The 15,331-nt window shown below is 41.7% G+C and overlaps 1 protein-coding gene and 1 long non-coding RNA gene across 3 annotated transcripts in view; both read left to right on the top strand.

The window, feature by feature from the left end:
- Nucleotides 1–15,331, top strand: part of ROR1 (receptor tyrosine kinase like orphan receptor 1) — a 165,284-nt gene that overhangs the window by 20,660 nt on the left and 129,293 nt on the right. The gene's annotated exons all lie outside the window — the stretch shown is intronic.
- LOC309534976 overlaps nt 1–15,331 on the top strand; it is a 73,757-nt gene that overhangs the window by 6,160 nt on the left and 52,266 nt on the right. The window lies entirely within an intron of this gene.

Genomic DNA, 15,331 nt, shown 5'->3' with positions numbered 1-15,331 from the left:
TTAATTTAGTTTCCTTCTGATTTTCTTAGAGCTTTATGTTCCTTAAATGCTGTCAGTGTTTTGGAAAGCTCACATTTGACCACTGTAAATTGGTTTATATTTCCAGCACGGCAGTTATTTAATTTCCTGTTGGAAGTCTACATATGTTGAGGCTGTTTACAATTTGGCAAGGTCCCAGAAGAGTCTATGGTATCATTACCATGCTGTGTAGTTTGTTGGAGGCTTTGCTTATTAAGGGTCCTATCAGTACTGAGGACTGAATTTTATAAAGCTCTCCTACAATGTAAGGGAGTCAAAGTGAGGACAATGTGTGTATTTTTTTTAAAAAAACATACTTTCCCCAAGTTATGACATCATTTTTAATCTTTATTGGCTTTTCCTTCCAATTAAATGAGATATTAATACTACATGGCCAAGATTCTAGGTTTCATTTTGACACAGCATGACAGAGCTCACAGACCAAATGTCTGTAGTAACTTTCAAAACATGTTGTGTATCGGTTCTCAATTCCAGCATCCTGTAATTCGCCACACTGTAGGTCTAAGACTCAGATTGTCTCACATGCTTATCTTATCAAGTAAGTTCACCTCTTTAAGAATCACTAATGTGACACTGCTGTCGGTGTGAATCTGTACAAGACTTGGGAGCTATTTTTGAAGCTCAGGTTCTTCTCTACATATTTCTTGAATGCATCTAGATGCAGCCTTTCTCAACCTGTGGGTCCCCAGATGTTGTTGAACTACAACTCCCATCACCCCTAGCTAGCAAGGCCAGAGCTCAGGGATGATGGGAGTTGTAGTCCAACAACATCTGGGGACCCACAGGTTGAGAACCGCTGATAGAGGCTGGCATTATATTTCCTTTCCAGCCCTCCACATCTCTAATGTGCCTGTGTGTATATTTGTCTCCGGACAATTGGGAACTCTGAGTTTCTGCTCCTTGGAGAGAGGTGTACATTCATGAACACATAGACATACTTCAGAGTTCACATATGGTGAGGTACAGTGCCTGCCACTTGCCCTCAATTTCTTCCTGGGTGGGTGGAGATCCAAAATCTTGACTTGCATGATCTGACCAAGTGAGCATCAGAATGTTCTATCCTTGTGGTACAGATGAGAACTTGGATTTGCCAGTAGCTAAGACAGCTTTACACAAAGGAGTGTTGCTATTAATGTCAGCATTTCACTCCTCCATTGCTGGATGTGTGATTGTTACATCACATGTCTGTGTTTACTTTCTAGGCTTGGAAAGTGTAAGAGCGGAAGCCAGTGTGGCGTTTACCTCCTGGGTGGGTCATAAGGAAAGGGTTAAATGAGTGTGACGTGTTTGGCCAGTGGAAACTGATAGGAGGAGTTAGAGTGAGAGTGGGTGTGGTGTAGAAGTCAGTTGAGAGTTGGGAGTTGGAGAAGGAGGAGGTAGGGATAGTCTGTGGGTTGGTCGAGTTGTGTGGTGAGAGAGTGAGAGGAATTGTTAGGTGGAGTCAGATAGATAGATAGTTGGGATAATCAGTTTGAAGTTGTTAGGAACGAATAGGACAGTTAAGGAACTAAGATTAAGAAACTGCCAAGAAAAATTAACTGTAACGATAAGCTTCTTCATGCCTATAAAAATAAACTTGATTATTTGTTAATGTTAACAACTGACTGGACTCCGTCTGTACCCGTGAGAAACGGGTTGGTGGCAGCGAAGAAAGCAATTACAGTGGTGGCACAGGGTCAATAGACCGTCAAACATTCGGGGCCCTGTGTGATCACCACAGCCGGTCTTATCTCTCTTCCGCTGTTATTTTTTGTACTTTTCTTTCTCTCTCTCTCTCTTGGAGAAGAAGTGAGAGGATTCCATGATTGCTTAATAAATACTTAGAATGCACACACTCACGCTCCACAATCGTTTCTACTATACTCTGCTGAGTGAGCGTGCACATGTCTTTTGATATGTGTTGCTGGTGCGCACCAGGACTGATTTGTGAATGTCCCAGGCTGTGCTTCATCAGGAAGACGCCCAGAGAGGTCTGTCTCATTCCAGGGTCTGTGTGTGCCCCCCAGGCGTGTTCCGACAATTAATACTTTGAATTGCATGCAGTCACCAAAACCTTTTTTTAAAGTTACATCTTGTTCTGATCATATTGATATATCACCCAGCCCTAGCTATTAACTATAACAAGAATATTAATCTACCCTCCCTCAATGTGGAACACTTGGGAAAATACATTTAAATGTATTTTGGGTGAGTAAATTGATAGTATATCAGTAGCATGATTTTAACTTTGTTTTAACAAGATTGAACTGTAACACAGAACCTAAAATAAGGAGGCAACAATTCATAGTTTACTTTGTAATTATGGATATATTTTATTTTATTTATTATTAAATTTATATTCTGCCCTTTGTCCTAGAAGAGCCCAACTGCAGACATTAAGTTATAAATAAGTAAAAACATATTTAAAACATCTTAAAAACAATTACACTGCAGACTCTAGAATAAACTGCGAATTGGCACTATCTCCTCTGGAAGAAATTCTGAAAACAGCTTCCAAACAAAAATGTGCAAGACAAAAAGATGTTCTCAGCAACACTTCAAAACACAGCCTCAGGCTTGCTACATCATTTTTAGAATTTTATATGGTGATCATATGCATACTCAAACAAAATCAGTTACGTTTAAAAATAAGTTGGACCTGCTTTCAAAATAATTAGTTTTAGGATCCAAGTTGGAGGCTACACAACTGAATGAAGTAAAAAAAAGAACTTCTTTTGTTTCCTGCATGTTTTGCTTCTTAGATAATAGCATCAGCTGTTTCTCAGCTTCCACTTCTTCCCCACAGGAGATGCAGACTTTAAGGTGTGAAGAAGAGTTAATTAAAAAACAGGATTCTGCTTTTCTTTGTAATTTTTTTTTAGCACAGAAATACCTCTATCTGTAATGCTTTAAACTTGTACCTATATGTACTTATCTGGCTGCTATCATCCAATGTCTTTTTAAGCTTGAGAAAGGATCTTTTTAATTTCCGTTTTGGGTCAGAATAATTGATGTCATTTTGACTTAAAACATTTCCAGAACTACAAAGCTTTTAAGACAACTGAATGTTTCTCTTAGCAAGTAAAAAGCCAATGAGACAAACCTGCATTTCTTTTTCAACCCTTTCTGAGATTGTTACAATATTTTGATATGTCATCATTTTCAAGTGGCTGATTTGATTAATTGTTATCAAACAAACAAAAAACCTTTCTGGAACAGGAAGATTTTAAAAAGAAGAAAAGGTTTGGTTGTTAGCAGAACATCATCAGCCTGACAAAAAAGCAAACCTCTTAAGTCCTTAGGTAATTAAAAAAAAATTACCCACAGGTACAGAAAGAAATGTTAATACTGACAGTCTATCAGTTGCAGCTCCAACAACTGTGCTTAGGGAACTGGGTTTTGTCCAACAGCCCACTCTTAACTATTATTTGTCAAAAGTGGAACTTGCTTCCAAACATGCGTGCAAAGGTTATAATTGCACACATGAGTACTATTCATAACTGACATGCTATAAATGATTGCTGTGATACAGGATTTATTTTTAAGTACAAAAATAGATGTAAAGCATCTATGACAGTTTATAAACAGGAACACATGACACGATAGTTTTACCCTTGGATTTCTCCCATGATGAAGTTTCCTCATTAATTCACAAATAGCCAGATATGTGTGGAATCACTGAGGTGGTGCTTGTAGTACAGTTCCAGGCACCATTAAATTATACATCCTGGCTTGATCCTTTGCAAACTTCCTTGGACATGGCATAGAGGCTGGCAGATTACCTTGATTTGGATATAGGCATGTATAGTGGACCACTGGATTTTAGCAGAGCACATGTTGCATTTTCAAGATTCCAAGAACAGATCTAGAATTGATCTGTTAATTAATTTCCTTCACTTAGGTGTTGTGTTATGTCCCACAGAGATTAGCAGTGTTGCCACCATTGTTTAACACAGCTATTTAGAGACCAGTGCCATCACTATCCTGCCAGCGTACACTTCTTTTGTTGTTGTTGTTGCTTTCTTAACACTCAATCCATAAGTTTTTGTCCCGAACTAGTGTTTGTGACCTGTGGGTTTATGACCTGAATTGTACATCAGGAAGCCTGTTTTATTTTACTCAGTGGATGGCAAATGAATCCAGAGCTATTGGTCCAAGGCTATGTTCTACATACTAGACCACACCGGAGATTAATATACACTATGTTCATTATCAAAAATATCAAACACACATATAATTGAGTTGTAACCAGAAGGTACAGCTGATTAGGTGGCTGCCTTGATGCAACTGTTCATAGTCTTTAATTACCAGAAAGTAGTAAAGCAGAACTACAGCTACAGGTGTTTTTCTCATTTCTTTATCTTCTTTTGCATAAATATGAGTGCAGGTCATTCATAATGTGAAAATTTCCAATGGGAACCACTTATAATATACAACAGATAATGGATAACTCAGGCTGCTAGCTATCAACAAAATATGCTCTCAGCAGTTCTTTTATTACCTTGGGGATGAAAATATAAATTATTGAGGTAGGACACTTCCAATTTCCCTTTTGTTAATTCCCCCCCCCATACATTATGTTTATTGTTTACGTGTTTTAAATACTTTTCAATTGCTATCTTTGCTTTAGCATGCTTTAAAGTAATTTGAACCATGTTGGTGGTCTTGGAAAAGATCCAGAAACAGGTTTGGCTGATATTGTGTAATATGAATACAATTAGTAGGGTGTTTTTCTTCCTACTTTCAGCAGAGAAAGCTATAAAAAAATAATACTTGGCAAAGTTGTCAAAACAATCATTTATTATTATTAAATTTCTATACCACCATTCATCCAAGGATCACAGGGTGATTTACAATATAAAAACATAAAAAATACCATAATAACAAACAAATAACAAGGCTGTAAAATTGTTGACCATCAAATTGTGTAGAAATGTTTATTCAGTTATTACTCAATTCTAGGTAAAATGGTATTAATAATTATGCTGTTTAACAGATTTAAATTGCATATTTTTTAACAAATAACTTACGTATCTGTGACTATTTGCATATTGGGACATCTGCTAAGATCTGCCAGGGAGCCTCTCTTAGCTGTGCCATCTTTAGCAGGGGGAGAGCCTTTCTAGTTCTGCGACTGCATTCCCTCTGGGATACAGTTGGCACCTACTCTTTTCAGTTTTTGACAAGGGTTGAATACAGGCAGTGACCGTTTTAGGTGTGTCTGATATGTTCAGGACCACACATGCGTGCATTGTGCTGAACCCAGAAGTGACCGCAAAACGTCACAGAAAGGGGCGGAACAGGCTCTTTGCAAGCTTTCTCAATAGTGTTTCAAATATACATGATGTTTCTTAAATGCATGGTGCCTTGGAATGTAATCCCTGCATAAATTGGGAGTTGCCTGTACCTGCTTATGTTGAGATTTAGTTCCGGAATTTATTTGTTTGTTTTCTAGTACCATTGCACTATGTATGCCATATTTGTTTTAATTGCAACATGCCACTGAATTACATTTGCAATAAGCAGCAGGTAAGAGGTGTGTCAGGGACGCGGGTGGCGCTGTGGGTTAAACCTCAGCATCTAGGACTTGCCGATCGCATGGTCGGCAGTTCGAATCCCCGCGGCGGGGTGCGCTCCCGTTGCTCGGTCCCAACGCCTGCCAACCTAGCAGTTCGAAAGCACCCCCGGGTGCAAGTAGATAAATAGGGACCGCTTACTAGCGAGAAGGTAAATGGCATTTCCGTGTGCGGCTCTGGCTTGCCAGAGCAGCTTCGTCACGCTGGCCACGTGACCCGGAAGTGTCTGCGGACAGCGCTGGCTCCCGGCCTCTAGAGTGAGATGAGCGCACAACCCTAGAGTCTGTCAAGACTGGCCTGTACGGGCAGGGGTATCTTTACCTTTAAGAGGTGTGTCAAATATAGGGCAGTATTTTAATAACTAGCCCAATGAGCGTATAATGGGACTTGCCCCCCTTACCCCATATATACACCATCCCTGCTCTAAATCTTCCCCAGAGGGTTGGAGGAACCCCTAGAACTGATTTGGGTGGGTAGGGGAGAAGGGGAGAATGTGCTGCTGCAGAAGCAGAAATTCTCAGGCCCAAAATACATGTCACACAGATGTGTGGCAAGCAGCTACACACTCCTTTTTTCTTAAATACTACAGACATAGCCTCTCCCCACCCATTGTTATCAAAATCTCAGTTCATGTTGAGGGAAAGGTTCATTCCCCACTGAGAAACACTCCTCTACACAATACCCAGGGATTCCTCAGTAGGTCTAAAAGAGCTACTTGGCAGACAACTCCCTACAGAGGGAAATTTGAAAAACGTTCTACAGTAGTCTTCCCCAACCTGTTGCCCTTCATATGTTTTAGACTACAGCTCTCAACAGGGATGAGGAGGGCACGAGGTTGGGGGAGGCTGTTATAGAGTGCTGTGGAGTCTGAATTTTCGGATTTTGCAGCAAAAGAAGCCTTGCACTGGACCTTCGTGATGGTGGTGGTAGAGATAAACAGATGATGGAATTGCAGCCAAAAGACAGCTCTGTCATGCTGCCAGAGAGGAAAAATTCCCAAACCTGTGAAGAGGTGGTTACTGCCAACTGAAGAAGGAAAGATTAGTTGCTACCCATGAAATATAAACTGAAATCCTTGTTAAAATTAAACTGTTTACATTATGTAGGTTGACACTAACTGATTCAGGGTTCACCCTCCCGCTCTTTCTGCAGAATAAGGTTGATTTAAAAATTGGTATACAAACACTGAGAGAAATAAGAACAGACGGCAGTTAAAAAAATTTCACCAGTCACCGACCAGTGAATACTGAAATATGTATTTTTTAAAATGAAATTCAAATGATATAATGGTATCAGCCAAACAGTGTATGCATTCTGATCTGTGGCCTGGTTTTCACATAATACAAAGCCATGATCTGTTCAACAAATCACAATTTATCTGTGGGTTCTCCCACAGAAGATCATACAAACCAGAGCTTGTCTTTCCAGAGTTTGTTTTTCAGGTGGTCTTGCCCAATGCTTTTATAATTCAATAAGCATTTGGGATGGAGTAGCCAAAATAATAATAATCACAGTTTTAAAAAAGGTGCTGGGTTTGTATATAATACACCAAGGTTCATGAGCAGACCACAGAACATGAGTTCAGTTTGTGTTTTGTTGGAAGTAAACGTACCACAGTTAAGCCACTTAGGAAGGTTCACTCATAGTACCAAACTATGGTTTAACAATACAATCCTAGAATTGTAGAGCTGCCATCTGGTCTAACCTCCTGCAATGCAGGAATCTCAAGTAAAGCATACATGACAGAGGGCCATCAAATCATGAATTAGAGTTATATGTGAAACAGGCCAATGACTTTACAAAAATTCAGCAATGTATCCTGTGACTATAAATATATTCAGATCTTAAACAACACCTTAAGCCACCCTTGTCATGCATTTTCCCACTTCCTCATACACCATGTTCATAAGGCCCTCACTTTCATGTCTATGGTCACCTGCTAATGTCAGCACTGGTTAGGTTCTATATTTTTGTCTCATCACATAAGTAAATGTTCATTCACATGCAAGCCCTGATCTGTTGATGAATGTTTTCTGCCACGCTGTATGCACAAAGGGCATTTGCTAGGCAGTGCACCTCTGACAGCCAGACCTCCATCTTCATCTCTATAGACAAGCACTAGGTGGGTCAAATAATGGATAATCTCTTATACAGCATTGATTAATACAGGATAACTTCTAACTTCTCTTCCTGGACACAGGACACTACATCCTGGTCTTCAGGGAATCGAAGCAGTACAGGCATGTAATTGCATAGATGTTTTCTCGAAAGTAAGCCCCACTGAATTCCGTGGCGAGTGTAGCAGAAATGTGCCAAAATTGTACATACCAATGCTCAAAATGGCTTATATAGAACAAGAACTACACAGCTTTTATGGGCATTTAAAATATCATTATGTTGATATTAGCACAGTCATGTTTATTTGCCTTGAAACAAATGGTTAATTTCAAAGTGATTAAAACTCTGCACTTAGAGCACCCTTTCAGCTTGCAGCAAACATCACAAAGAGAGTTAACAATGATCAGTCTTCCCACAGGGCGATTGGCCTGGTTTGGCAGAAACAGCAGGGCGCTAATAGAGCTTTTCTGCTTCACTCTAAACAGGCTAGTCAAGCATCTTAACTTCCCACCAAGCTCTGTTACCTTTTGTACTTTTAATTCCAGCTTTCTATAATGCTGTCTTCTGTCAGAATAGGGGGGAAAGGGACTTGGAAAACATTCAGTTTCTATGCAACAGCATTTACACTGCTTCCCTTTGCTGTTTTTTCTTTCTTTCAAAACTTGGGCTGGTGCATTTCAGAAGGCATTAACTAATGTATATAGTATAATGAAAGCGAATTTTCAAACATTCATAGGCAGCTGAGATTTAAAATATTCTCGTTGCATGCTAAGAAAATAAATCCAAGTCAAATGCTGGCCCCTACTGTGGCAATACACATGTGTAGAGTCATGAAGCTGAGTAATATATTGCCTTAACATTAGTGCTGGTGCCTCTGCCTGTGATGGCATCATAATGCCATTGTACTGATACAGTTAATTATTGATGTTTTCCTTCACTAGTCCCAATGTGCTGAGGCAGCTAATCTCCAGGGGCTATACACATACTCTTAGATAAATGCAGTGGGTGGTTTGAAGATCACATGAAAATGTGTGCTGCTAAATAATGTGTGTGTTTGACGGTGCAAATTATTTGTTTTTCAAATGAAAGCATTGTGCTGCATGTTGTTGTTTTTTAAAAAAGAAAATGAATGCTGGACACAATAGGAAGTGAATACTTTTTTTTTTTTTTTTAAATATTTTATTAAGGATTTTCTTGTTTTACAGAAGTGTAGTGCCTCATATATATTTTTTCCCCATGTAACATTTTTACAAATCTGTTTCATTTGTTGAGGCATTAGGGGGAGAAGAAAATAAAAATAAAAATAAAAATAAAAAAGGAGAGAAAAAAGAAGGGGGGGTGGAGAGAGGGAAGATGGATAAGGGTGGGATTGGGTGGCGGTGTTTCTATTATGTTTAATGTATGTAGAGTTTGGTGTCAGCGTGCTTTTGTTGTTCACTTGTGTTCCTTTGGTGGTGAGAGAGGTTGGGGTTGGCCTAGGGTGTGATTGTTTGCTTGTGATTGGCTGTGGTGATCTTTGTTTTCGTGTGTGAGTGAGGTGGGTGGGTGTTTTGGATCAGGTTAGCCATATTGATTTGTATGCTGTTGGTGGATTATTGTCATTGTCCTGTTGGGCTGTGTGTGTGATAAAGGGGAGCCATACCGGGGTGAAGGCATCTTCTTCTGTTTGTCCCCGTGTCAGTTTCAGTTTATTAGTTAATTTTTCTAGTAGGGCTGTTTCCCATACTATTTGATACCATTGGTCCATGCTTACTCCTGACAGGTCTCTCCAGTGTCTGGTTATGGTGTTTCTGGCTGCTGAGAGCAGGTGGGTTATGAGTTCTTTGTGGTGTAAATGGGCATTGTTGTCTTGGAAGATGTTTAGTAGGGCCAATTCTGGGGTGGTGTCTATTACTTGCTTAGTTATTTTACAAATTTCTTGTATGGCTGATGTCCAGAACAGTTGGATTTTGGGACACTCCCACCACATGTGGAAGTATGTGCCTGTGGAGGTGCACCCTCTCCAGCATTTTGGTGAGGTTCCTGGGTGTATTAGCGCTAGTTTCCTTGGTGTTAGGTACCACCTGTAGGTGAGTTTCAGTGTGAGTTCTTTTCTTTTCGTTGATATGGATTTAAAGGGGGGTTTAGACCACATTCTGGTCCATTGAGTGGGGTTTATCTCATAGCCTATGTCATTCTCCCATTGATTTTTGATTGCGTCTAGGGGATTTCCGAGATTTTGGAGTAGTATTTTGTATATTGCGGATACCATCCCTTTACCGTTTCCCTTTGTTGTTAGAAGGAGGTTTTCGAAGGTTGTCAGGGGCCTAGTTGCTGCTGATTTTACTGTTGGGTTGTTTAAGAGGGCATGTAGTTGGTGTTGTGTTAACCAGGGCATTTGGGTGTCTTCTAGTTTGTCTTGTATTTCTTGTGTTGACAAGGGTTTGTTATTTTTATAAAAGTCTATTAGGCGATACAAGCCTTTGGTTCGCCAGGTTTTTATCTTGAGGTTTTGTGCTGCATGGTGGAATAATGGGTGGTATGCCAGAGGGATTAGTGGGGATGGGGTTGGGGATAGTTTGCCTATTTGTGTTTTCCATGCTTTGAGCATGGTCTGTGTGTACCTGTTAAGTGTTGTGGGAATTTTCTTTAGTTTGTTTGGGAGGAGTGGGTATGTTGTGGTGCAGGTGTTTTCAATTGTGTCCTTCTCTAGGTGTACCCATTGTTTTGTCTCATCTTCTAGTATATATGGGATTATATGGCGTATTTGGTTGGCGTTGTAATATGCTTCTATGTTGGGGATTCCCCATCCTCCTTCTGAGGTGGGGAGGTGCAGGTATTTGGGGCTTATTCTTGGTTTTTTATGTGAGAAGATGAAAGAGTGTAGTTTTCTCTGCCAACTGTGAAGTTGGGTTGAGGGGATCCAGATTGGGAGGGTTTGGAATAGGTAGGTTAGTTTTGGGAGTGTGATCATTTTGATCATGGCTATTTTGTCTGAGAGAGTGAGGTTCATGTTATTCCATCTCTTTAGGTCTTTGTTAATTTGTCGCCACAGGGGCTTGTAGTTGTGGAGGTACAATTTATTGAGGTTTCTGGTTATTTGTACCCCTAGGTATCTGAACTTGGTGTGGCAAAGTTTTATTTTGGTGACCTTCGTGAGTTCTTTTTGGGTGTGAGGAGGGGTATTGAAGCACATAGCTTCTGACTTTGTGAAATTTACCTGTAGGCCCGACACCATTGCAAATGCGTTGAGTTCTCTGATTAGGGAGGTTGCTGTGCTTACGGGGTCTGGTGTTGTGACCATTAGGTCATCTGCAAAGAGCCCTAATTTATAGGTCCTGCCTTTTATTTCCACTCCCTTGATGTCTGTGGCTGCTCGGATGCGGATTGCTAGGGGTTCCAGAGCCAGGATAAATAAGAAGGGAGACAGTGGGCATCCTTGTTTCGTGCCTCTTTGGATAGCTATAGTGTTAGAATCCATATTGTTAGTTCTGCATTTTGCTGAGGCTTGGGAGTATATTTGTTTGAGGATTTGTAGGAAGTTGGGGCCAAATTTCATGTTAGTTAGTACTGCTAGTATGTATTTCCACTCCAAGCAATCAAAGGCTTTGAGGATGTCTAGGGACATAATTGTCAATGGGAGTTTGGTTGCCTTGCTGTGTTCGATGAGGTTCAGTAGTTTCCTGATGGGGTCTGTTATATTACGGCCAGGGACAAAGCCAGTCTGGTCTGGGGCTATTAACTTGTGTAGGAAGATTTTTAGGCGGTTGGCCAAGATTGATGTGAATATCTTGTAGTCTTGGTTTATTAATGAGATTGGGCGGTATGATTCTACTTTGAGGCTGTCTTTTAGTGGTTTTGGGATGGAGACTATTTTGGAGTGGGTCCAGGTTTTGGGGATGGGGCCCCCTTTTATGATGTCGTTGAATAGGCGGGTCATGTAGGGCATCAAGGGTTCTTTGAATTTCTTATAGAATTCTGCTGTGAAGCCGTCTGGGCCTGGGGCTTTGTGTGGTTTCAAGTTTTTGAGGACCGCATCTATTTCCTCTGGGGTGATAGGGCTATCCATGAATTCCTGTTCCTCATCAGTTAGGGTAGGCATGGTCAGTCCTGCTAGAAATTTTTTGATTTCCCTCTCTGGTGGGTTATGGGAGGTGTATAGGTTGGAGTAAAATTCTGCAAATTCTGAAATTATTTCTTTGGGGGAGAATGTTATGTTGCCGTCTTTTTTGGTGATGCAGTGTATTCTTGTTTTGAGTGCTTTTTTCCTACATCTATTTGCTAGTAATCTGGAGTTTTTCCCTCCATATTCATAGAAACGTTGTTTAGAGTATAGAATGTTGATCATTGTTTTGTTGATTTCTAAGGAGTCTAGTTCTCTCCTTTTCTGTTCTATAAGTTTGAGGAGTTTTTTAGATCCTGTTTGTTTGTAGCGTGATAAGAGGACTGTGATGTCTTGTTCTATTTTGCTAATTTTTGAGGAGGTTTGTTTTTTAAGGAATGTTTTCTCTTTTATGCAAGCTCCTCTGGTGACCGCTTTCATTGCGTCCCATAGGAGGGGGGTTGTTGTATTGTTTACATCGTTTTCTTTGAAGTAGTTTTGGAGGGTTTTTGTGAGACTCTCTCTAATTTGTTTGTTTGTAGTTAGGATGGGACTGAAGGACCATGATGAGGTGGTTTGTGTTCCTTCTCCTATTTTAACAGTGACTTCTACTGGGGCGTGGTCTGTGATTTTAATGTTACCTATGTTTGTTGATTCTACTGAGGGAATCAGACCCTGTGTGAGTAGAATGCTGTCCAGTCTGGACACTGTATCATGGCGTCCCGATTGGAATGTATGGCTGATGTCTCCCGGGTTTTGCTCACCCCAAATGTCGTAGAGACCCCTGTTTTTTAGCATTTTTAGTAACTTGTAAGAGTTCCTGGTTGTTGGGGGTTTCCTTCGGAGGAAGGTTGCCCATGGGGTTGTGGGGTGGATATCTTTCAGGGATATACCTTTCATATTTAGATTGAGGTCCCCTCCTAGGATTGCTTCCCCTTCAGAGAAGGAGAGGAATTTGTTTAGTGTTTTCTGGAAGAATTCTAGTTGTTTCGTGTTTGGGGCATATATGGAGCCGATTGTCAGTTTGATTTTGCCATCTAGTGTCCCTTTAGCGAAAATGAATCTGCCTTTTTTGTCCTTGAGGACTGTTGTGGCAGTGAAGTTCAGGTCCCTACTGAGTATTATGGCTACACCACGGGCTTTCCCTGAGCCTCGTGCGACCCACTGTTGACTAAAGCGGGGGTCGCTCAGGAGTTTGCTGCCTTTGGGTGGATTGTGTATTTCTTGTAGGAAGATGATGTGTGGTTTCATGGTGTTTATGTATGAGGTGATGCGTTTTCTTTTGATGGGGTTTCCCAGCCCCCTCACGTTTAATGTAATTGCTTTTAGGTTAGCCATTTTGTTTATCTATTATGTGGGGCGATTCCCTGCCAACCCGTTCGGGTTGTCTTGTGTCTCTCTCTTTGTGTTGTTTAAAGAGCCAGTGGGGTTGCGCTGACCTAGGGTGTGGTGGGTGGGGGGCTAGTAGGATTAGAGTGAGATTTGGGTTAAAGAGTAGGGGGTAAGTTGTAGGGAGTTTCCTATATGTAGTCATATAGGTGTTTGTTTGGGGTATTTTAGGCCATCTGGCATTTAGCCAGTTGGTCCTAGGTCTCAGCTGGTGTGGAAGGCCGTGTTCAAGGACAGGCCATCCCCCCTGTTGTTTGCGATAGGGGGTGATCAGCGAGACAGTGTGAAGTGACTTTGTAGTGTTGCTGTCAGGTATAAGGTTCATAAGCAATGTTGCCAGTGTTATAAGCAACATTGTTGGTGTGTTGGGGTGGGGATGTGGGTGTTGGTACGCTCTGGTGCCACCATAGTGCTGGTTGGGTATCAGATTTTAGCCTGATTGTGGATTGTGTTATTAAGGTTGGAGTTGTTTTTCCTTAGTATGGAGTATGAGGATGTTGAAGGTGTGGGTGATGGGGAATGTGGTTGAGGTCGTCTGGACTGGTGTTGGGGTGGGGATTTCTGTGGGGGTGCGGGGCTGGGGGGGATGTTGATGGTGTTAACTAAATCTATGTTTTTTGGGGGGGAAAGGGGGGGGAAATCACCAGTCCTTCAGTTTGTGGTTTTTTCCTGGTTGCTTCTTTCGGCTGGGGTTGTTGTTGTTGTAGGGTTGTCCATCTGCGATGAGTTGGTTTGGTTGATCTTGGTCTGGTTTCTTGTGTCGTATGGCCGGCGGGACGGTTCTGAGCATGATGCTTGCCTGTATTGGTTTGCGTTGTTGCGCCGCTTCTGTTGTATCTTTTTCTTCTGTACCGTTGTCCAGCTGTTTGCTGTTGTTTCCTTGTGGTTGGGGCTGTCACTTGGTGGGTTTGTCGGTTTCCATTCTGGCGGGAGGTCAAGTTCAAGGTTCTTTAGTAGTTGCAGGGCCTCAGGTATGTTGGTAGCCATGTGTTGTGTTGTGTTCGTTGTTACAATGAGGCGGAAGGGGAAGCCCCATCGGTATTTGATCCCTGCTTGTTGGAGACGCTGGGTGCATGGGCGCAGGCTTTTCCTCCGGTTTAGGGTATCCTGAGATAGGTCCTGTAGGGCCAGAATGGGGGTTTCTCCATATCGAAGGTTGCTTGAGTTTCTGAGTCGGTGCCATATCTCTTCCTTCTTTTGGTAGCGTGTGAAGCATACAATGATGTCTCTTGGGGGGGCACTGGGTTTTGGCATAGGTTTTAGGGCTCTGTGAGCCCTCTCCAAGTCATCTGCCTCAAGTTTCAGGCTTGGGATTGTGTTTTTCAGCCAGCGTATAATTAGGTCTGCTGGGCTTTCCTCCTCTGTTTTTTCAGGAAAGTTGCGGAAGCGGATGTTACAACGTCTATTGCGGTCTTCAAGGTCGGCTTGCTTAATTTTCATCTCGTTGTGTTCTGCTTCCATTTGGTTTACCAGTTCGTCCAGTTTCTTGTTCACACGTGCATTCTCCTCCCGGTATTGTTCTATTATTCTTTCTTGCATTTGGTTCTTGTTCTCTAGAGCTTCCACTTTGGAGGTTAGATTGTTGATTAGTACCTGCATGGGAGCCATTGTGGCCTTCAGTGTTTCTTCTAATCGTGCTTCCATTTCCCTTAGATCTCGTTTCGTTATTGGGTGGTCATCATCTTGAAGGGGAGTTACCATCTTAGCATTGTTTGCCATCTCCCTGGTTGGTGTCATCTCGGTCTCCCTGATGGTTTTGGTTTGAGGTTGGCTTGGCATCCTCTTGGGGTTGGGCGTGTGATGGTTAGGAGTTGTGGCAGTGGTGATTCCTGGGTATTGTTGGGTCGCTGAGCTCATCAGGCTTTGTTGGCTGGTGGCTTTTACAGAGCGTTTGGATTAGGTGGTCATTTGTGTCACTTCTAGCCTGTGTTTTAAGAACTTCTCTAGGGCTTCTGTAGATGCCTCAGCGGTGCCGCCGAGGCGGGGGGGGGGACAGGTAGGCAGAGATGGGTAGACTAATGGACAGACAGTTCATATAAAGGGAAGGGGGTTAGCAGGTAGAGATGCAAGAGATTAGAGGGTATATGTTTAATTTTCCTCCATTTTTAATTACTTTCCCACAAACAAAAAATAACAACAATAACCAGGG

Source organism: Podarcis vaucheri (genome assembly GCF_965113315.1).
Source record: "Podarcis vaucheri genome assembly, chromosome: 6".
NCBI lineage: Eukaryota > Metazoa > Chordata > Lepidosauria > Squamata > Lacertidae > Podarcis > Podarcis vaucheri.
Note: the sequence above shows the minus strand (reverse complement) of the source record. Positions and strands in the feature narration are given on the sequence as shown.